The sequence below is a fragment of the Globicephala melas genome, chromosome 21 (genome assembly GCF_963455315.2).
Source record: "Globicephala melas chromosome 21, mGloMel1.2, whole genome shotgun sequence".
Lineage (NCBI taxonomy): Eukaryota > Metazoa > Chordata > Mammalia > Artiodactyla > Delphinidae > Globicephala > Globicephala melas.
Genome location: NC_083334.1, coordinates 26,759,236 through 26,781,813, shown reverse-complemented (window position 1 = coordinate 26,781,813; position 22,578 = coordinate 26,759,236). Strand labels below are relative to the sequence as shown.

At 41.6% G+C, this 22,578-nt stretch overlaps 1 long non-coding RNA gene across 1 annotated transcript in view; it reads right to left on the bottom strand.

Moving 5' to 3' along the window:
- LOC132594403 (uncharacterized) overlaps window positions 1-22,578 on the bottom strand; it is a 155,954-nt gene that overhangs the window by 88,617 nt on the left and 44,759 nt on the right. The window contains exons 3-4 of the long non-coding RNA XR_009560562.1: window positions 4,102-4,265; window positions 2,838-2,952 (exon numbers count right to left, since the gene is read on the bottom strand). This is a non-coding gene — a long non-coding RNA (uncharacterized lncRNA). The remainder of the gene's footprint in view (window positions 1-2,837; window positions 2,953-4,101; window positions 4,266-22,578) is intronic.

The window sequence follows — 22,578 nt, the reverse complement described above, 5'->3', positions numbered from 1 at the left end:
TTAGCAGTGATAAAAATAATTATAACATTTAAAACTGGTGGAGTAAGGTCACAAGAGCAATATTATAGCTACCAGTATAAATTATTGTAACTTTTTTGGAAAATAGCAACATTCTTTTAAGCCTTAGGGCTTCCGTGGTGGCACAGTGGTTAAGAATCCGCCTGCCAATGCAGGGGACACGGGTTTCAGCCCTGGTCCGGAAAGATCCCACATGCCGCAGAGCAACTAAGCCCGTGCGCCACAACTACTGAGCCAGTGCTCTAGAGCCCGTGAGCCACAACTACTGAGCCCACATGCCTAGAGACCGTGATCCGCGACAAGAGAAGCCACTGCAATGAGAAACCCGCACACCACAACGAAGAGTAGCCTCTGCTCGCTGCAACTAGAGAAAGCCCACACACCGCAATGAAGACCCAAAGCAGCCAAAAATAAATAAAATAAATTTTAAACACTTAAAGAATGCACATCTTTTGGTCTACTAATATTACTTCTAAAAATCTATCTGAAGAAATTTATCAGAAGGTTTGAAATGTTTATAATATAGAAATGTTTCCTTCTACATAATTTGTAAGAGTTAAATTAGAATAAATATATAAATTAAAAATTAAAAAAAAATTTAAACTTTATGGCCCATTTCTTTTGGCTGCGGCCACCTGGCATGTGGGATCTTAGTGACCTAACCAGGGATTGAACCCATGCCCCCTTCAGTGGAAGCATGGAGTTCTAACCACTGGACCGCCAGGGAATTCCCTACGGTCCATTTCTATGATGGGAAACCATGAGACCATCGAAAATCATACTTTCAAAGAGGTATTAATGAAATAAATACACACTCATAAAATATTTTGTTAACAATGTAACAACTTTGTTAACAATGATATAACAAAAACAAGACAGCATGTGTAATTCATAATTGGTTCTCAAAATTGGTATAGATCAGGATCACCTGGAGAATTTATTAAAATCACAGACGTCCCGGTCCCATCCCATACCTACTGAATCAGAATCTGAAGTTAACTGTGAAGTAGGAATATGGACAATTACAGTAAAAAAACCACATGTTTTTAAGAGGAACACAGTGCTTTTATAATCAGGAAAAATGCAGTAAATCTCATTTGGTATTCTGGCCCTTGAAAACAAGGTCTCCCTTCCAACTCATTATCAACAGATTGCTGATGCTCTAACATCAGTTCTGTCCTCAGAACACATCAGTCAACAGGAGACTTTTGTTCTAGACAGAGTTAAGTTTAAGAACTAGCAGGTAATAAAATAAAACAATATATATTGGGCTTCCCTGGTGGCGCAGTGGTTGAGAGTCCGCCTGCCGATGCAGGGGACGCGGGTTCATGCCCCGGTCAGGGAGGATCCCACATGTCGCGGAGCGGCTAGGCCCGTGAGCCATGGCCGCTAAGCCTGCGCGTCCGGAGCCTGTGCTCCGCAACGGGAGAGGCCACAACAGTGAGAGGCCCGCATACCAGAAAAAAAAAGAAAAAAATATATATATATATTAACACTGCAAAATACTAAGAACGCCTCTAGGATTTTTATTCTACTTAAATTTTATTGTAAATCTCAAAAACATAAAACCTCAGGTGTAATCACAATATGCAGTAAAATCCAAGACTTTGGTTGGACAACAGATCTGGGATGGGAGTGATGTAAAAGTACAGATCCTAGTGACACAGAGGAGATGGTTTTCCCAAGCTTCACAAAGCAGGCCGACTGCCCCGAACTTCATAAAGCTAAAGCCACCTTCTGACTAGGTGCTGACAGTATTTGTTTATTTACATGATTGGAAGAAAACTCAACAAACTTAAAAAAAATATGGAGTTGATTTCCTGCTCTTACACCTGTCTAAATACCACTCTTCATGGTTGATGGACACACATCCTCGCCAATTTATTTACCTTAAAAAACTCCACAAACATCATCTGGTTTGCTAGAATCCATTGTAGAACTTATCAATTTTGTTTTTAAATAAGAATTTATCAATTTTTTAATAAGCCAACCTTATTCCTCCTAATTGGCTGCCATAGCTCGTTAAGTATTCCATATAAAACATTTGCCAGTTCTCTTACTGATCCTTGCGTTGTTCGTTCTAAGGCTGATATTCTGCACAAGAGGGAAACAAGCTTGATGTACAGTTATATTGCTGTTGACCCCCAAGTAATGGCACTATTTATCACCCTACGTAGAAATCCGCTGGAAGAAACTAGGCTATAGCTGTTACTGACCTTTCCACTTTCTTCGTCTCTGTTGACATCAATTGTTGCCAGGTAAACTGCTGCAGCTCAATATAAACTCTAGTTATGAATTATTATTGTTCATACAAAACCTTTATCATAATATTAGACGAGCTATATCAGATAACCATTCAATATTTAGCAATTAAAAAAATGGAGATGTGTTTTGCACCTCCATTCTTTAATCTGTTCCTCAATAACTAGAAATCGCTCTTGAATAAAATGGATGTATGTCGACACAGACGTAGAGAACAGGCTTGAGGGCACGGCGTGGGGAAGGGGAAGCTGAGACGAAGTGAGAGAGTGGCATGACATATACACTACCAGATGTAAAATAGATAGCTAGTGGGAAGCAGCTGCATAGCACAGGGAGATCAGCTCGGTGCTTTGTGACCACCTAGAGGGGTGGGATGGGGAGGGTGGGAGGGAGGCTCAAGCCAGGGTGGGGATATAGGAATATATGTATGCATGTAGCTGATTCACTTTGTTATACAGCAGAAACTAACACACCATTGTAAAGCAATTATACACCAATAAAGATGTAAAAAAAAAAAAAAACTCAAAGGAAAAAAAACATGGGTGTACGTCACTTACCACAGAGAAGAAAAAGATGTTACCTTCTCTTCTATGCAGATTATACAGATTTTTGTCAGGAGGGATTGGCCTTAACAGACAACTGGCTTTTTATGTCAACTGCTGACACAAGTGGCTGCAAAATAAATATTACAAAACCAATTTAATGATGGGTATATGATCCCTGATATTCAAGTGACTGGAAATCAATATAGGTTTCCTTCTCTTTTCGAAAGTTCACTTTTTACCACTTTGCTTTCACCAAAGACCAGCATCAGTACCTGTTTTCTCTAACTGAAAGAAATCAGAAGAGGATTTGCGCTTTTATGAAAAAAGGTGAAAATTGAAAATAGCATTCAGCATTTGTTTTGCGGCAAACTGTTATACAGAGGCAGCGGGCACCCCAGGCAGGGAGGGTGGCCTCATCAAGCTCCTTCCCAGGGAACTACACTCAGCATCCCAGCATCCAGCCGCCGTAGCTTTGAAAGGTGTCTGTGGGCATCTGTGCTTTATCTTGATTTATTTTGTGTGTCATTAGCAAGACGTGTCCTAAGGTAATTGCTTCTTTACTTTGCACCATTTCAGCTTAGGAGAGGTTTCATAGGAACATTCTGCCTTCCAATAGCGGAGAAAAACTGTAATTGTATTTAGTGAGTGAATTCATTTCGTTAGCTAGGCTTATATTTTCAACCAATATAGCTTAGAGAGTACATCAGGAAGTTATATGGCCCAAGGTAAAGAAACCATGGAGGGGCAGCTTATAATATTTGGGGAGGCCCTCTTTATAAAATAGTATAAAAAATTAGGTGTAAGTGTGAACGTTTACTTAGACAAGAAAAAAAAGTCGCAACAAATTACAATTCAGAATAAAAAAGGCCAGCAAATTCCACAGGCTTTACACGTTTTCAGGCTCTTTCTAGAGCCTTACAAGGATCCTGCAAATCAGGAGCAGTGAGACTTAATACTCATTAGCTTCTTGGTATAGCCACCTGCATCCCTGGGAGCTTTATCGAAAAAAATAAGAATAATGATGCAGCACGTGGGTTTGTCTGCTTTAAATAGTTTCAGACCTAAATGATCATAGTCATAGGATTTAGAGGCAAATACGCAGTTTATCTGGTGTTTGACTGTGGCCACAGGAAGCTACTTTTCAGAGAGAATGGTGGTCTTTGTGCCGAGTGTGTTTAGGAGGTCTCTGTGAAGCAAGAGAGAGAGCGCTTAAGAGTATGGATGTGTCTTTTCCAGATTCTCACCTTTTATAAGAGGATGTCAGCCCAAAGCTTACCTTAGCAGTTAAGAGCTAAGGCTCCACTTCACTGTTCTCCAGACTCTTGTCAGGAAGTTCACTGCCCTTAAGGCTTATCCACAGCTTGCTTAGTGGGGGCAATGTTTATTCTTCACTCTCTGGAGCAGGTACATCCAATCCATTCCTCTTGTAACACTGATCACCTTTTCAGAGCAAGGAATGGAGACGCTAACTGAATTGGTGTCACCTGGGGTCATTATTTATTAGCACTTAGGGTCAAGCTCCTGGGCTGCACCCTCAGCTACTCTTTTCAAATCTGTGCTTTCAGACAGAAATATTTTTTCCAGATATTCTTATTTCTATCACACTCTACGTACTCCCCCCAGAGCCTAAAGACTTTTAGTAAATTCTACCTTCTGCAACCTGGGGCCAGATTATCTTCATAATCTGTAAAACAATCATACCATATTTTTTAAGAAAAATTCAAATGCCCCCTTTGTATGCAGAATCAACTATAAATTTCCTAATTTTGGAATTAGTATCCTTTCATCCTTATGTACTCTTTCATCCAGCTGAGTCATGAACTCCCAGACTTTGCCCTACACTTTCGCTCAGCGTTCATCTTCACCTGTTTCAGCCATAATGTTCCTCTTCCCGTGTGTGGCTAACCTTCAAGGTATAACTAAATTTAAACCTTTCTCATGAGTGTTCTTAATCATCCAAAGCAGAGTTAATTTCTTTCCTGTTCGTCCACTGACTTTTTTTTTCTTGTGCGCGTGTGTGTGTCTACTGTATACATATTACAATTTCCTTGGGCTGTGTCTGTTTCTTTCTCTTCCATGACTATGTGCTGGCACGGTGAGCCCATAATACTCAGCACACTTTCCTACACTAGGTCAGCACACACTAGGTATTAGGAGGAAAGCTCTTGCCAAATGACTTGAGATGAAAACAGCTCCCCTCTCTCAAGCTTGACCTCTGAGAGGCTTGGTGAAGTTAGGGGGAAATTTAGAATCAATTAACCACTGACCAAATCCCGACTCTGCCATTATTCACAAACTGGGTGACCCTGAGAAGGTAAAGTAACCTCTCAAAGCCTCAGGTTAGTCATGTGCACAATGGGTGGAATATTTACTTGCAAAGATTATTGTGTGGGTTAAAGGTAACGCTAGTAAACCAAACAATACGTGTCTGATTAACGTGGCTGTTTTGCCACTGTTTCACTCCCTCACTTCGCGTCCCTGTCATGAGGATTGTGACTCTCCAGAGTGGACATCATGTCTGCACCTACTTCAGTCCTGAGCCCCGGGAAGATGTGTGGGATTTACTTGCCTTCATTCTATGTCTGAGTCAAGACCATCTTCTTTAATACTGATTCCCTCAAAAGAGCTTTACCATTTCTCATGATAACTGAAAAACAATGTTATGCTGACAGGCTATGAATTGAATCTCAGGAGGCAAAAAAATGGAAGGAAATTCAGCAAAGACAAGGCTCTGAAGCTGTAAGAGCATTTAATTCTGCCACCATGAACAGCTGTGTGTGAAATCCCTTAACTTTGCCAATACGCACCTGGTATCTTTAGTTACTGTCATTCCCTTACTTGACTTCTTAAAATTTCCTTTCCTTATGGCTGGTGTTTTACCAATGCCTTGCGGGCTGAAGACTAGCTGAAGGGTGAGTGATTAGGAACTAAGATTCACAGTGTTTCCTTATACCATGTAAAGGTCAGCGACTATATTCTCTTATACATAGATAAATTTCATCCACGTACATAGAAATAAACCAGTGAGCCAACCCTCTTGGGGATGACTTGGCTGCTGAAAAGAAGTACAGCAAAACAACAGTATACATGTGTGTGTACTTTTTTTTAACAGATTAAAGACATCTCAAAGTATCTCATAATAATGAATTTCTTATTGCCAGCCCAGCCCACTCCATGTGAATGAGGCAAACTACCTATACATGGCACTACATTTCCTGAGTCGGAGAGATCAAACGTTTTAAATTTAAAAAAATTTTTACATTTTATCTTTATGAGGCTGAGAGACTGTGTAAGACCCTAAAATATATCATATGATCTTTCCCTCTTTTTTTTTTTTAAGTTCTAGTAATCTACTCTTAATAGCCCACCTAGGGAATAGGCTTCTGTGAAATGATTTGTCAGGAAATGGTGTGCTCCAGGTGCGTCTAGCAGCAAGTGGCATTCCTGTGAAGCAGCTGTAGTTCTCTGAGAAGCATTTCTCATCCAATTGTAGATATCCTGTGGTCTAGAAATGTGGCCATGTGTACCCTTTAATATCCAACCATACCATTCCTCCTTCTCTCCCTCTCTTACCCTCACGCACACTCGCTCACACAAACACATACTGACACAGGCACGGCGGTTCTCTTTCTCCACACTGGGGGGGCCTTACCATTTCTCCAATTACATATAATAAGGAAAAACATTAACATAACAATGGAAAACAAGTTATGACATGGCCAGGCATTTTCTTAAACTGAAGGAATGTCTTCTCCTTCAGAACAAATATTCATCTGTGTGATGTGTTTCGGCCTAGGGTGTTGTATTAATTGATACTAAGAAATTTAATACTTGGAACTTCTGTTTAACTGAACAAGATGGCGAAGATGAATCTAGCCTCTGTACCCTGACACCGAATTAAATCTCTGAGGCAGAGTCTGGGTGAAGTAGAAAAGAATAGCTTTGTTGCTTTGCCAGGCAAAGGGGGCCACAGCAGCCTAATGCCCTCAAAACTGTGTCCTGACCTGGAAAGGGTAGTGAGGAGTTTTATAGTAATGGTTCAAAGAGGGCGTGATCAGCTCCTTCGTTCTTCTGACTGGCTGGTGGTGAGGTAAGTGGGAGTCGGCATCCTCAACCTTCTGGTTCCAACCCATCCGGGGTCTCTGTGCTTGTGGGCAGCACACAGTTAACTTCTCCCACCTGGTGGGGGATTCAGTATCTGCAAAACAGCTCAAAGATGTTCTTGTCTGTATCCCTTGAGGGGGAACCAGGACCTGCCCCAAGGCTGCACTATTGTTTCTTGACTGCTCCTCCCTTGTCTCTGCATCATCCCCTCCCTTCCCTAATTAGCAACTGTTTGAACCTGCCCATTGGAGCTCAGGGAAGGGCATGGAGGCTGAATGAAGTCTATTTCCTGCAATCAAGAAAAGGGGAACAGAGGAGGAGCTTCAAGATGGTGGAAGAGTAAGACTCGGAGATCACCTTCCTCCCCACAGATACACCAGAAATACATCTACACGTGGAACAACTCCTACAGAACATCTACTGAACACTGGCAGAAGACCTCCGACCTCCCAAAAGGCAAGAAACTCCCCCACGTACCTGGGCAGGGCAAAAGAAAAAACAGAGACCAAAGAATAGGGATGGGACCTGCACCAGTGTGAGGGAGCTGTGAAGGAGGAAAGGTTTCCACACACTAGAAGCCCCTTCACGGGCAGAGACTGTGGGTGGTGGATGCGGGAAGTTTCGGAGCCACGGAGGAGAGAACAGCAACAGGGGTGTGGAGGGCAAAGTGGAGAGATTCCCACACAGAGGATCGGTGCCGACCGGCACTCACCAGCCCGAGAGGCTTGTCTGCTCACCCGCCGGGGTGGGCAGGGGCTGGGAGCTGAGGCTCAGGCTTCGGAGGTCGGATCCCAGGGAGAGGACTGGGGTTGGCTGCATGAACAGAGCCTGAAAGGGCTAGTGCACCACACTTAGCCAAGACGGAGTCCGGGAAAAAGTCTGGAGCTGCCGAAGAGGCAAGAGACTTTTTCTTGCCTCTTTGTTTCACAGTGTGCAAGGAGACGGGATTAAGAGCGCCACTTAAAGGAGCTCTAGAGACGGGCGTGAGCTGCGGCTATCAGCACGGACCCCAGAAACGGGCATGAGATGCTAAGGCTGCTGCTGCTGCCACCAAGAAGCCTGTGTGCAAGCACAGGTCACTCTCCACACCTCCCCTCTCGGGAGCCTGTGCAGCCTGCCACTGCCAGGGTCCTGTGATCCAAGGACAACTTCCCCGGGAGAACACACAGCGCGGCCCAGGCTGGTGCAATGTCACGCCGGCCTCTGCCGCCACAGGCTCGCCCCGCATCCTGTACCCCTCCCTCCCCCCGGCCTGAGTGAGCCAGAGCCCCCGAATCAGCTGCTCCTTTAACCCCGTCCTGTCTGAGTGAAGAACAGACGCCCTCAGGCAACCTACATGCAGAGGCGGGTCCAAAATCCAAAGCTGAACCCCGGGAGCTGTGCGAACAAAGAAGAGAAAGGGAAATCTCTCCCAGCAGCCTCAGGAGCAGAGGATTAAATCTCTACAATCAACTTGATGTACCCTGCATCTGTGGAATACCTGAAGAGACGATGAATCATGCCAAATTGACAAGATGGACTTTGGGAGCAACGATATATATATATTTTTTCCCTTTTTCTGTTTTTGTGAGTGTGTATGTGTATGCATCTGTGTGTGATTTTGTCTGTATAGCTTTGCTTTTACCATTTCTCCTAGGGTTCTGTCTGTCCGTTTTTTTTTTTTTTTTTTTTAGTATAGTTTTTAGCACTTGTTATCACTGGATTTGTTTTTTGGTTTGATTGCTCTCTTCTTTTTTTCTTTCATTACTTAAAATTTTTTTTAATAAATATTTTTTATTTTAATAACTTTATTTTATTTCATTTTATTTTATCTTCTTCTTTCTTTTTTTTCTTCCTTTTATTCTGAGCCGTGTGGATGACAGACTCTTGGTGCTCCAGTCAGGTATCAGAGCTGTGCCTCTAAGGTGGGAGAGCCAAGTTCAGGACACTGGTCAACAAGAGACCTCCCAGCTCCACGTAATATCAAACAATGAAAATCTCCCAGAGATCTGCATCTCAATGCCAAGACCCAGCTCCACTCAATGACCAGCAAGCTACAGTGCTGGACAGCCTATGCCAAACAACTATCAAGACAGGAACACAACCCTATCCATTAGCAGACAGGCTGCCTAAAATCATAATAAGGCCACAGACACCCCCCAAAACACACCAGCAGACATGGACCTGCCCACCAGAAAGACAAGATCCAGCCTCATCCACCAGAACACAGGCACTAGTCCCCTCCACCAGGAAGCCTACACAACCCACTGAACCAACCTTAGCCACTGGGGACAGACACTAAAAACAACGGGAACTACGAATCAGCAGCCTGCGAAAAGGAGACCCCAAACACAGTAAGTCAAGCAAAACTGAGAAGACAGAGAAACACACCACAGATGAAGGAGCAAGATAAAAACCAACCAGACCTAACAAATGAAGAAGAAATAAGCAGTCTACCTGAAAAACAATTCAGAATAATGATAGTAAAGATGATCCAAAATCTTGGAAATAGAATGGAGAAAATACAAGAAACGTTTGACAAGCACCTAGAAGAACTAAAGGGCAAACAAACAGTGATGAACACCACAATAAATGAAATTAAAAATTCTCTAGAAAGGATCAATAGCAGAATAACTGAGGCAGAAGAACGGATAAGTGACCTGGAAGATAAAATAGTGGAAATAACTACCGCAGAGCAGAATAAAGAAAAAAGACTGAAATGAATTGAGGACAGTCTCAGAGACCTCTGGGACAACATTAAATGCACCAACATTCGAACTATAGGGGTCCCAGAAGAAGAAGAGAAAAAGAAATGGACTGAGAAAATATTTGAAGAGATTATAGCTGAAAACTTCCCTAATATGGGAAAGGAAATAGTCAATCAAGTCCACGAAGCACAGAGAGTCCCATACAGGATAAATCCAAGGAGAAACATGCCAAGACACATATTAATCAAACTATCAAATATTAACTACAAAGAAAACATATTAAGAGCAGCAAGGGAAAAACAACAAATAACACACAAGGGAATCCCCATAAGTTTAACAGCTGATCTTTCAGCAGAAACTCTGCAAGCCAGAAGGGAGTGGCAGGACATATTTAAAGTGATGAAGGAGAAAAACTTACAACCAATATTACCCAGCAAGGATCTCATTCAGATTTGATGGAGAAATTAAAACCTTTACAGACAAGCAAAAGCTAAGAGAATTCAACATCACCAAACCAGCTTCACAACAAATGCTAAAGGAACTTCTCTAGGCAGGAAGCACAAGAGAAGAAAAAGACTTACAATAACAAACCCAAAACAATTAAGAAAATGGTAATAGGAACCTACCTATCGATAATTACCTTAAATGTAAATGGAATAAATGCTCCAACCAAAAGACACAGACTGGGTGAATGGATACAAAAACAAGACCCATATATATGCTGTCTACAAGAGACCCACTTCAGACTTAGGGACACATACAGACTGAAGGTGAGGGGATGGAAAAAGATATTCCATGCAAATGGAAATCAAAAGAAAGCTGGAGTAGCAATTCTCATATCAGACAAAATAGACTTTAAAACAAAGACTATTACAAAAGACAAAGAAGGACACTACATAATGATCAAGGGATCAATCCAAGACAAAGATATAACAATTGTAAATATTTATGCACCCAACATAGGAGCACCTCAATACATAAGGCAAATACTAACAGCCATAAAAGGGGAAATCGACAGTAATACGATAAAAGAAGGGTACTTTAACACTCTGCTTTCACCCATGGACAGATCATCCAAAATGAAAATAAATAAGGAAACACAAGCTTTAAATGATACATTAAGCAAGATGGACTTTATTGATATTTATAGGACATTCCATCCAAAAACAACAGAATACACATTCTTCTCAAGTGCTCATGGAACATTCTCCAGGATAGATCATATCTTGGGTCACAAATCAAGCCTTGGTAAATTTAAGAAAATTGAAATTGTATCAAGTATCTTTTCCGACCATAATGCTATGAGACTAGATATCAATTACAGGAAATATCTGTAAAAAATACAAACAAATGGAGGCTAAACAATACACTACTTAATAACTAAGAGATTACTGAAGAAGTGAAAGAGGAAATCAAAAAATACCTAGAAACAAATGACAACGAAAACAAGACGACCCAAAACCTATGGGGTGCAGCAAAAGCAGTTCTAAGAGGGAAGTTTATAGCAATACAATCCTACCTTAACAAATAAGAAACATCTCAAATAAACAACCTAACCTTACAACTAAAGCAATTAGAGAAAGAAGAACAAAAAAAACCCCAAAGTTAGCAGAAGGAAAGAAATTATAAAGATCAGATCAGAAATAAATTAAAAAGAAATGAAAGAAACGATAGCAAAGGTCAAAAACACTAAAAGCTGGTTCTTTGAGAAGATAAACAAAATTGATAAAGCATTAGCCAGTCTCATCAAGAAAAACAGGGAGAAGACTCAAATCAATAGAATTAGAAATGAAAAAGGAGAAGTAACAACTGACACTGCAGAAATACAAAGGATCATGAGAGATTACTACAAGCAACTCCATGCCAATAAAATAGACAACCTGGAAGAAACGGACAAATTCTAAGAAATGCACAACCTCCCGAGAATGAACCAGGAAGAAAGAGAAAATATGAACAGACCAATCACAAGCACTGAAATTGAAACTGTGCTTAAAAATCTTCCAACAAACAAAAGCCCAGGACCAGATGGCTTCACAGGCGAATTCTATCAAACATTTAGAGAAGAGCTAACACCTATCCTTTTCAAACTCTTCCAAAATATGGCAGAGGGGGGAACACTCCCAAACTCATTCTATGAGGCCACCATCACCCTGATACCAAAACCAGACAAAGATGTCACAGAAAAAGAAAGCTACAGGGCAATATCACCGACGAATATAGATGCAAAAATCCTCAACAAAATACTAGCAAACAGAATCCAATAGCACATTAAACAGATGATACACCATGATCAAGTGGGGTTTATCCCAGGAATGCAAGGATTATTCAATACATGCAAATCCATCAATGTGATACACCATATTAACAAACTGAAGTAGAAAAACCATACGATAATCTCATTAGATGCAGAAAAAGCTTTTGACAAAATTCAACACTAGTTTATGATAAAAACCCTCCAGAAAGTAGGCATAGAGGGAACTTTCCTCAACATAATAAAGGCCATATATGACAAACCCACAGACAACATCATCCTCAATGGTGAAAAACTGAAACCATTTCCACTAAGATCAGGAACAAGACAAGGTTGCCCACTCTCACCACTATTCAACATAGTTTTGGACGTTTTAGCCACAGCAATCAGAGAAGAAAAGGAAATAAAAGGAATCCAAATTGGAAAAGAAAAAGTAAAGCTGTCACTGTTTGCAGATGACATGACACTATACATAGAGAATCCTAAAGATGCTACCAGAAAACTACTAGAACTAATCAATGAATTTGGTAGCAGGATACAAAATTAATGCACAGAAATCCCTTGCAGTCCTATACACTAGTGATGAAAAACCTGAAAGTGAAATTAAGAAAACATTCCCTTTTACCACTGCAACAAAAAGAATAAAATATCTAGGAATAAACCTACCTAAGGAGACAAAAGACCTCTATGCAGAAAATTATAAGACACTGATGAAAGAAATTAAAAATGATACAAATATGGCTTCCCTGGTGGCACAGTGGTTGAGAGTCCACCTGCTGATGCAGGGGACACGGGTTCGTGCCCCGGTCCGGGAAGATCCCACATGCCATGGAGCAGCGGGGCCCGTGAGTCACGGCCGCTGAGCCTGCACGTCCAGAGCCTGTGCTCTGCAACGGGAGAGGCCACAACAGTGAGAGGCCCGTGTACCGCAAAAAAAAAAAAAAAAAAAAAGATACAAATAGATGGAGAAATATACCATGTTCTTGGATTGGAAGAATCAACATTGTGAAAATGACTATACTACTCAAAGCAATCTACAGATTCAATGCAATCCCTATCAAACTACCACTGGCATTTTTCACAGAACTAGAACAAAAAATTTCACAATTTGTATGGAAACACAAAAGACACCGAATAGCCAAAGCAATCTTGAGAAAGAAAAATGGAGCTAGAGGAATAAGGCTCCCTGACTTCAGACTATACTACAAAGCTACAGTAATCAAGACAGTATGGTACTGGCACAAAAACAGAAATATAGATCAGTGGAACAGGATAGAAAGCCCAGAGATAAACCCACACACCTATGGTCACCTTATCTTTGATAAAGGAGGCAAGAACATACAATGGAGAAAAGACAGCCTCTTCAATAAGTGGTGCTGGGAAAACTGGACAGCTACATGTAAAAGAATGAAATTAGAACACTCCCTAACACCATACACAAAAATAAACTCAAAAATGGATTAAAGACCTAAATGTAAGGCCAGACACTATAAAACTCTTAGAGGAAAACATAGGCAGAACACTCTATGACATAAATCACAGCAAGATTCTTTTTGACCCACCTCTTAGAGAAATGGGAATAAAAACAAAAATAAACAAATGGGACCTAATGAAACTTCAAAGCTTTTGCACAGCAAAGGAAGCCATAAACAAGACCAAAAGACAACCCTCAGAATGGGAGAAAATATTTGCAAATGAAGCAACTGACAAAGGATTAATCTCCAACATTTACAAGCAGATCATGAGGCTCAATATCAAAAACACAAACAACCCAATCCAGAAATGGGCAGAAGATCTAAATAGACATTTCTCCAAAGAAGATATACAGATTGTCAACAAACACATGAAAGAATGCTCATCATTAATCATTAGAGAAATGCAAATCAATACTACAATGAGATATCATCTCACATCAGTCAGAATGGCCATCATCAAAAAATCTACAAACAATAAATGCTGGAGAGGGTGTAGAGAAAAGGGAACCCTCTTGCACTGTTGATGGGAATGCAAATTGATACAGCCAGTATGGAGAACAGTACGGAGTTTCCTTAAAAATCTAAAAATAGAACTACCATACGACCCAGCATTCCCACTACTGGGCATATACCCTGAGAAAACCATAATTCAAAAAGAGTCATGTACCACAATGTTCATTGCAGCTCTATTTACAATTGCCAGGACATGGAAACAACCTAAGTGTCCATCGACAGATGAATGGATAAAGAAGATGTGGCACATAACATACAATGGGATATTACTCAGCCATAAAAAGACAAAATTGAGTCATTTGTAGTGAGGTGGATGGACCTAGAGTCTGTCATACAAAGTGAAGTAAGTCAGAAAGAGAAAAACAAATACCGTTTGCTAACACATAAATATGGAATCTAAAAAAATGGTCATGAAGGATCTAGGGGCAAGAAAGGAATAAAGACGCAGACGTAGAGAATGCACTTGAGGACACGGGGAGGGGGAAGGGTAAGATGGGAGAAAGTGAGAGTGTAGCATGTACATATATACACTACCAAATGTAAAATAGATAGCTAGTGGGAAGCAGCCGCATAGCACAGGGAGATCAGCTCGGTGCTTTGTGACCACCTAGAGGGGTGGGATAGGGAGGGTGGGAGGGAGGGAGACGCAAGAAGGAAGAGATATGGGGACATATGTTTATGTAAATCTGATTCACTCTGTTATAAAGCAGAAACTAACACACCATTGTAAAGCAATTATACTCCAGTACAGAGAAAGGAAGGAAGGAAGGGAGGGAGGGAGGGAGGGAGGGAGGGAGGGAGGAAGGAAGGGAGAAAGAAAGAAAGAAAAAGAAAGAAAGAAATGGGGGACACAGAAAGGCTTTTGTGCCCAGGAGCCCCGCAGGGTCCTGCTCAGTTTTGTTAGGTAGTTAGTCAGACACTAGCAGCAAGGAGGTGACAGTGGTGAGAAAAACAAGAAATCGAGTCACACACCCAACCATCTGGGGACCCTCCCAGACTTGAGCAGCAAGGAGGTGACAGTGGCTAGAAAGACTAGAAGAAATAAAGTCACACACCCAGAGCCTCCTGGGGACTCTCCCTTGACCCCGCCCAGAACGGGTGAAAGTATGGTCATGTGGTGGGTGGCTTATCCTGGTAAAGAGGGGCACAGTAACACGAGGGGACTTCCCAGGACTGCGCATGCCCTTATCAGAGAGGCGTATAACCTACAGTAAACCCTAAGTCATATAATAAAATCCATAGGTGGTTTTGCCCCCCACCCCCCCAGTGGGCGTTTGTTAGCAATTCAAGGGTGACAGCATGCGCAGCAGTAAACTTGTTACAGAGCTCAGGGACTGCTGATCAAATAATGATCACCTCTCACTCCTCCCCCCACCCCACCTCCCCGCAAAATGCTCCTTAAAAGCGCCCTGAAGCCTGTACAGGAATGCTGCTTTCAATTCGCAGAAACAGCCCACTGTGTCTCTGAGAGTGTACCTTTGCTTTGATAAACTTTGCTTTGGGCCTGCTTCACTTCACTGAAACAGCCCGCTCTCAGAAACAGCCCGCTCCCCCTCTCCCTCTCTGAGAGTGTACCTATGCTTAAATAAGCTTTGCTTTGTGCTTAAGCTTAATGTGCTTAAGCTTAACGTGGTAGCTTGCAATTCTTTGCTTACTATCATGGAACCAAGATTGCTGGTCCGGGCCTTCAGTTGAAGCTATTTTGTTACAACGCACGTCCACCCGGTGACATTGCCAATGGCCCTTCTGAATATATCCTTGCGTTATCCTGATGCTTAACTCAGGCTACCACAAAACAGAGTCTACTAACTCATAAAATGCATCAGAAATGCTCCTATAAAGGCGTAGTTGATCCAATAAGAAATGAACAGTTTCAAAGCCTACATAAAAATTCTCCAGACTCCACCATCTTCTCCCTTCTTAAACCTGAATGTCAAACCTACACCTTTTCCTACAAAAGTATGGTGCCCTTCCCCTTCAAACTGCTGACACAGTTCCAGAGGGAAGTGACAGGGTCACACATTCATATCAAGTTTGTGTCGAGAATCAGGTAAACCCTAAGAAAGGACCAAGCCTTCTCTTTATTTCCAGTCCTAGATTTAAAGTAACTTTTCTATGTAGCTTAGCTCATCCCCTCACTGCCTCAACAAAAAGATATGTTTTTGTCACTTTCATGCACAGATAAGATTTGTATCAAGGTCATTGGGGAAGGCATTGAGATTTTTCAATTTAAACAACAGTTCACATCAGTGAAGTCTTGGTTAAACAAATTCCCAGCGAAACACAAGATAAGGCAAACCTATTAGTATATTAAATGGAAAAATTGTTGCTGTATTATGTGTACCAGTGGGGGACAAAAGGAAGGAGAGAGCATCTGGGCATGGTTTGATAATTATCCATTAACCAGTGCAATTAATAAATTCTCCAGACAATTACCTTGACCCAAATATTTGCTCAAGCCCACAATGATCATTTTGATGGTAGATGGCAAGAGATCTCAGACATAATCTTGTCCTGCTTTGCCTCTGCCTGCCTGTGCTGAGCAGCAGTCAGATGGCCCTGCTCATATCCATGTGTTTGACTTGCTGGTGTTTTGTTGCAGAGATTGGAATCAGGGAATAAGACAAAGAAGTGAAAGCAATCTATGGAGGGTGAAGTGATATTTTTCCTCTTCTCCAGCTAGTGATTAAATTAAAACAATATTTGTCTTATTCAGTAGTTCAGGCTACTATAGAAAAAATACCATAGACTGGGTGGCTTAAACAACAAACATTGATTCCCCAAAGTCTGGAGTATGGGACGTCTAAGATCAAAGAGCCAATAGATTCAGTGTCTGGTGAGAGCCCACTTCCTGGCTTGTAGACAGCAGCCTTCTTGCTCACATGAGGCTCATATGATAGAGAGTTTTGATTCCTTCATCTCCTTATCAGGGCACTGATCCCATCATGGCGGGGGGGGTGGGGCTCCACCTTGAGGACTTTGTCTAAACCCAATTAACTGTGAAAGACCTTACCTACAAACACCATCACATAGGAGATTAAGGCTTCCAGGTATTAATTTTGGGATGGCACATACATCCAGTCCATAGCAGTATTCTCTGGTCACATTTGAGGTATCAGATGTAGTGGTTTAATAAAACAACAAAAACAAACAAAAAATGAAAACAAACACAGACTGGCTTAAGAACCAGTGAAACTGAATTTGAATCTTAATGTTGACAAAATATGTTTGGTACCCTTGCTCAAGTCACGAAAAATGAGAGTTAAGAAGGGGGAAGAATTGTGTGGTTTCTAAAATGGCTCATGGCTTACACACTGCATATCTAAATAGTGGATCTGTCTTTATCTTTGTCTCTGGGCATCTGAAGGTGTTTAATAAAGTAAGTGAACCTCTTTGTGAGGTCTCTTCACTTGCAACCCTATCATGAGATGCAAAGGACACCATTCTCAGGACAGAAATATTGAGAAGACAAGTCCTGGAATTTAAAGGCAGCAACATGGTTGCATAGTTGAAGGATATAGATATATTCATACTGTTTAGGTCCAAAAAAAGAACTCACTCATTTCCAAACCAACTCTTTGATATCAGTCTGAAAAAAAATCAGATTAAAATAATCCCAGGCTCTTGTGACCATCTAGAGTGGTGGGATAGGGAAGGTGGGAGGGAGACACGAGAGAGGGGATATGGGGATATATGTATACGTATAGCTGATTCACTTTATTATACAGCAGAAACTAACACAACATTGTAAAGTAATTATACTCCAATAAAGATGTTAAAAAAAGAAAAAAAGAAGAATCCCAGGCTCACTGCTGCATGCAAAGCAGAGTGACGATGTCACGAGGCAGATGCAAATCGGACCCTTTGCAGGAAGCCCCTGTGTTCACAATGTCCTTTACCCTGAATCTCAGGGGACTTCAGCCCTGTCATCTGCCTTCCCTGGAATCTCTCTCTAGTTTCATTCTCTTTCTTGACGTAGTTTAACCAGAAGTACACATACTAGCCCAAGTGTGACCTAACCAGTACTTCGTAAATTTTTTTCTTGTTTTATGACCCATATTCTCGTCTGGTGTAAAAACTGTACTGATCTTTTGGCCACAGAAATATATTTGACAAGAGCCATCCGAAAACAGTCCAAAATGATGGCTAGGTTTATTTTCTTTATTGAAAAGATAATCAGTTCCAGTTATAAAACGGATTGTTATATCCAGGAATAATTTTGCTAATGTGGCTAAGGCAGTGCTTCTCAGGCTGAGAAGTGGGACTCATTAGTTGGTCATGCCATATTAAAAAGAAAGAAAGGACTGAAAGAAAGAAAAGAGAGAAAGGGGAAGAAAGAAAAGAAAACGGATAGGACATTAAAATTGTCTCACAATATGGTTCAGTATTGTTTTATAAAACATTTGTTTCACTGATATGTACTTAAATGCAAAAAAATCTGTGTGTATTTACAGGATTGCGATGTAAAATGTATTTCCTACTCTAGGTTATGTTTCAAAAGTTTGAATGCTACTGTAAGAGGTAAGAAATTTTACTAAAGAAAGAGAAAATGTTAACCTTAGAAGTTAACAGGACACGCTCTTTAGAGGTCAGCCATGTACATACAGGTAGAAAAACATAGGGCAAGGCAATAACTATATCCAGCCTCAAAAAATGCCATCACCTCATCACAGTGGGAGCACCCCAGGCTGGACCACACCAGTGTCTGGTCTTCTCTGTTCTGAAAACGATCACTGTGCAGGCAGCAGGGTGAGACTGCTGATTGCCCTCTGAGGATGGAAGAGTGAATGCATTCAATTTCACCCTTGTAAAATCAAACACAGTGCTTCCCTGGTGGCACAGTGGTTAAGAGTCCGCCTGCCAATGCAGGGGACGTGGGTTCGAGCCCTGGTCTGGGGGGATCCCACATGCCGCAGAGCGGCTGGGCCGATGAGCCACAGCTACTGAGCCTGCGCTCTAGAGCCCGCGAGCCGCAACTGTTGAAGCCCGCGTGTCTGGAGCCCATGCTCCGCAGCGGGAGAGACCCCAACAATGGGAGGCCCCCGCACACCGCAGCAAAGAGTGGCCCCAGCTCGCCGCAGCTAGAGAGAGCCAGCATGCAGCAACGGAGACCCAACGCAGCCAAAAGTAAATAAGTTAATTAATTAAAAGAAAATCAAACACAGAAAAGGGCCCACCTAGAGCTGTTATCTACGATCAGAAACTATAGTTAAATGTTTCCTTTGGGTTTTTTCCTCCTTTTGTATTTCCCCTCCAATCATTTAAATAAAATAACTGAATAAAACGTAAAAGCACCCCCGAAATGATAACAATACCTTGACTGAGGCATTTGTATGACTTCTGGGGACGCACTGGCTGTCAGGGACAGAAAGTTCACTGAGCATGTCCCGTGGAGCAGGACATAGCTGGTCCCAAGGATATCTTTGGCTGGCTCCTTTTTGTCAATAATGACTGACAGGTTGCTTCACCTACCATGATGAAGAAAGCATCTTCCGTTTAGCATCTCTGCAAAGGTAACTGGGATTTATAGGCACCATATATTTTAAATTACTCATCCTAAGGGGATTTTGATTTTGCTGGAGATGCAGGGAAGAGGGAGTTCTTGAAAGATAGTCCCTGAGAGAAAAAAATCGAATCTTTAACCCTCACTGAACTAGAGAGATGGATACTGTTTGAACTTTGGAAAGAGAATCTCAGAGGTACAAAGGAAGACTTTTGCTCTTTTGCCATGGGACCTTATACAAACAATTTAATCCCAATTAACGTTTTCTTTAACACCTGGTAGAAGAGGGGTCCTGATCAAATAATTTCAATTTAATACACATGAACTTAGAGTTACTTACATGAAAGACACTGAACATAGTACTAGGGGCATAAAGAAGAAGAATTACCAGGACTCATCACCTTGTGAGCTCAACAGGGAAACAATGAACCTTAGTATAAGGCATTATAGGGTGTGTTGCCCACATCACAGACAATGGGAGCCCCAAGACCTGTTGAACAGGGCTGTGAGGGTGCATACAAACCAGGAGACCATCCTTGACCCCTAAGGGAGGGTCTACCACATGCTAACCAAGCCCATCTCTCATTGTTGCCTCTCACTGTCCCCCAAAACCATCCAGGCTATCGCCATATGGGCACATGTTAAGTTCAAATATGAATGCTTTCTCTTGCTACTGTGACAGGAGGGTTTTTCAGTTTTTAGGAATGCACAGTTCAGAGCAGGGATTCCTGATACAAGTCCCCCTCCTACTTCTTAGTATCTCAGTAAGCAGGGAGGTTCGTTGAGAGTTATATTTTCAGAGACAGTGGTATCATGCCAGAATTCCTCAAAGCAGGATCTGGTATCTGCAGTATTTGGATTAGCTCAGATATAACTAAAATGGATTTTTGCCTCCCATTTGAAATATTGTTAGTATAAACCTTTCTCAGAAAGTGAGTTGAGATCAGATGGCACGGTGTTGTAAAGTGTGACTGGATTATTGAATTAGGAGCTTGGGCAGTGGTTTATCAACGGGACGTGAGGCGGATTTGGGAGGAGCAGTCCACCCCTCGGGGAGAGGTACTGATATTTTATCACGAGATTGCCACTGCATGGTGTTCATAAAAAGCAGACTGAATTTTAATTAGTTTTATAATTGTTTATACTTTCTCTTTAGACCACACACTATTTCCTCGTTGCCTGCCCCTGGGGCAGGAGGCAGACCACCCCAACTGCCCCACCTCCTACATCATTGGCTTGGGTTTCCATTTTTTGCGATGTTCTAATCTTAGGCATGTCAATACCTGAGTCTGTTTCCCCATTCATAACATTTAGAAACTTGCAAGTTTAATACTCTTTGGTTTATAATGCCAAGTACATATAAGTTAAGCTGGAAGCCTTGACATCATCTAAATTTCTGTAACGGGGGCAGCTGTATTCTCTAAGCCCTGTCATCATTCTCTTTTACCTCTGAAGTCTATACATGATAGCATTTTAGTATTAAACATTTACTGAAAATATTAGCTAGGAAGAAACACACACTGTTTTCCTTCTTTTTTTAATATAAATTTATTTATTTTTATTTATTGTTTTTGGCTGTGTTGGGTCTTTGTTGTGTTGCGCAGGCTTCTCATTGCAGTGGCTTCTCTTGTTGCGGAGCACAGGCTCTAGAGTGCCCAGGCTTCAGAAGATGCAGTGCGTGGGCTCAGTGGTTGTGGCTCGCTGGCTCTAGAGTGCAGGCTCAGCAGTCGTGGTGCACGGGCTTAGTTGCTCCGTGGCATGTGGGATCTTCCTGGACCAGGGCTTGAACCCGTGTCCCCTGCATTGGCAGGTGGATTCTTAACCACTGTTTCACCAGGGAAGCCCTGTTTTTCTTCTAATCATCGACCAATTCTTCAAATTTCCAAGCTTTTGCAATAGGGTCAACAGGGGACTACTTTCAAATCACATAACTCTGCTAACCAAGAAAATTCTATCTTGGCTCTCAGTAATCCATGAACTCCTGAAGCTTACAAGAGTCCTTGCATGCTTAGAGCTGAAAAATATCTTTCCTAAATTGGATTAAATAATGTGTAGATAAATATGTATATAGTATTTTAATAAGGGAAGCAGATGCTATTTTCTTTCATTACATCTTCCATTCATGTTGCTCTGAATTTAGAGCTCAGAGGAAGTCATTACATTTAATAATAGAGCAGGGTGTTGAATGTATATTAATTAAATATCAGCAGATGGTAAAGGGAGTCCTCGCTGAGTATGAATAAGGAGAGAGTGAGTTCTAACTGCCATGTAATTAAGCTGAACCTGCAGAAACAATGGAGGTGTGATTACTTTTTTATTAACACATTATACTTACATGTGATGTGGAAGAATTTAATTACTCTGTAACTCCTATTAGGGTAAGCCAAGTTGCTCTCACATTGAGTTGGTCTCTGTTCCCAGCAAACACGATGGAACAGCCCACGTCACGTTATTTCCAAGCATTTTGATTGTCATGTGGTGCAGGTTGGGGGATGGTCCCCATGCGTCTCCATATTTGGATGTGTCTCAGTACCACCAAGCAGCCAGCCTATCACCTCTGTTTCCTGCTAAGTGTTAGTGGATAAGCCCAAAACTTCAGAGCAGTGTAGAAACAGAGGGGTGAACTTATCTTTCTTGCTGAGGCATGTCGTGGACATATCACAGTTGACAATCAGGTTTTACTCAATTTAGAGAAAAAGTTAGGAAAGAAGAAAACGAATCAGTTTCTGCCTTCAGGCTGGTGAGCAAGTGAGTTGCCTTGAGTTGCAGAAAGCCCACTCTCGGAGGGTGTATTTGTCTTTCATGATCATTTATTTGTTTGAACGCCAGTGTATCTATCAAACGGCAATTGTTACTTGCTGGTCATTGATATACACATATACTTTTTGAATTTCATACCTTTTCTTTTCTGGTGGTGGTGGTCTAGCTTCCACCAATGTTTCCATGGAATTCTCAGCAAGTTGAAGATCTTAGAGGAACAAATGATAGATAGAGCTTCATGTTATTACTATGAGGAGGGCCCTAGATTAACAGTCTGTGATTGACCTAGACCTTCCTTAATCTGATTATGGGCATATGAACATTCATTCTGGGGTGGAAAGGTATAAGTAGCTAACTGTTTGGTACTTCTCAGTATGATGAATGCTTATGAGAAAGGATTTGTGAGACAAGGCCAATCTTCGGTGATTATTTGCTTCCAGTGGAGAAAATAGGCAGTTAT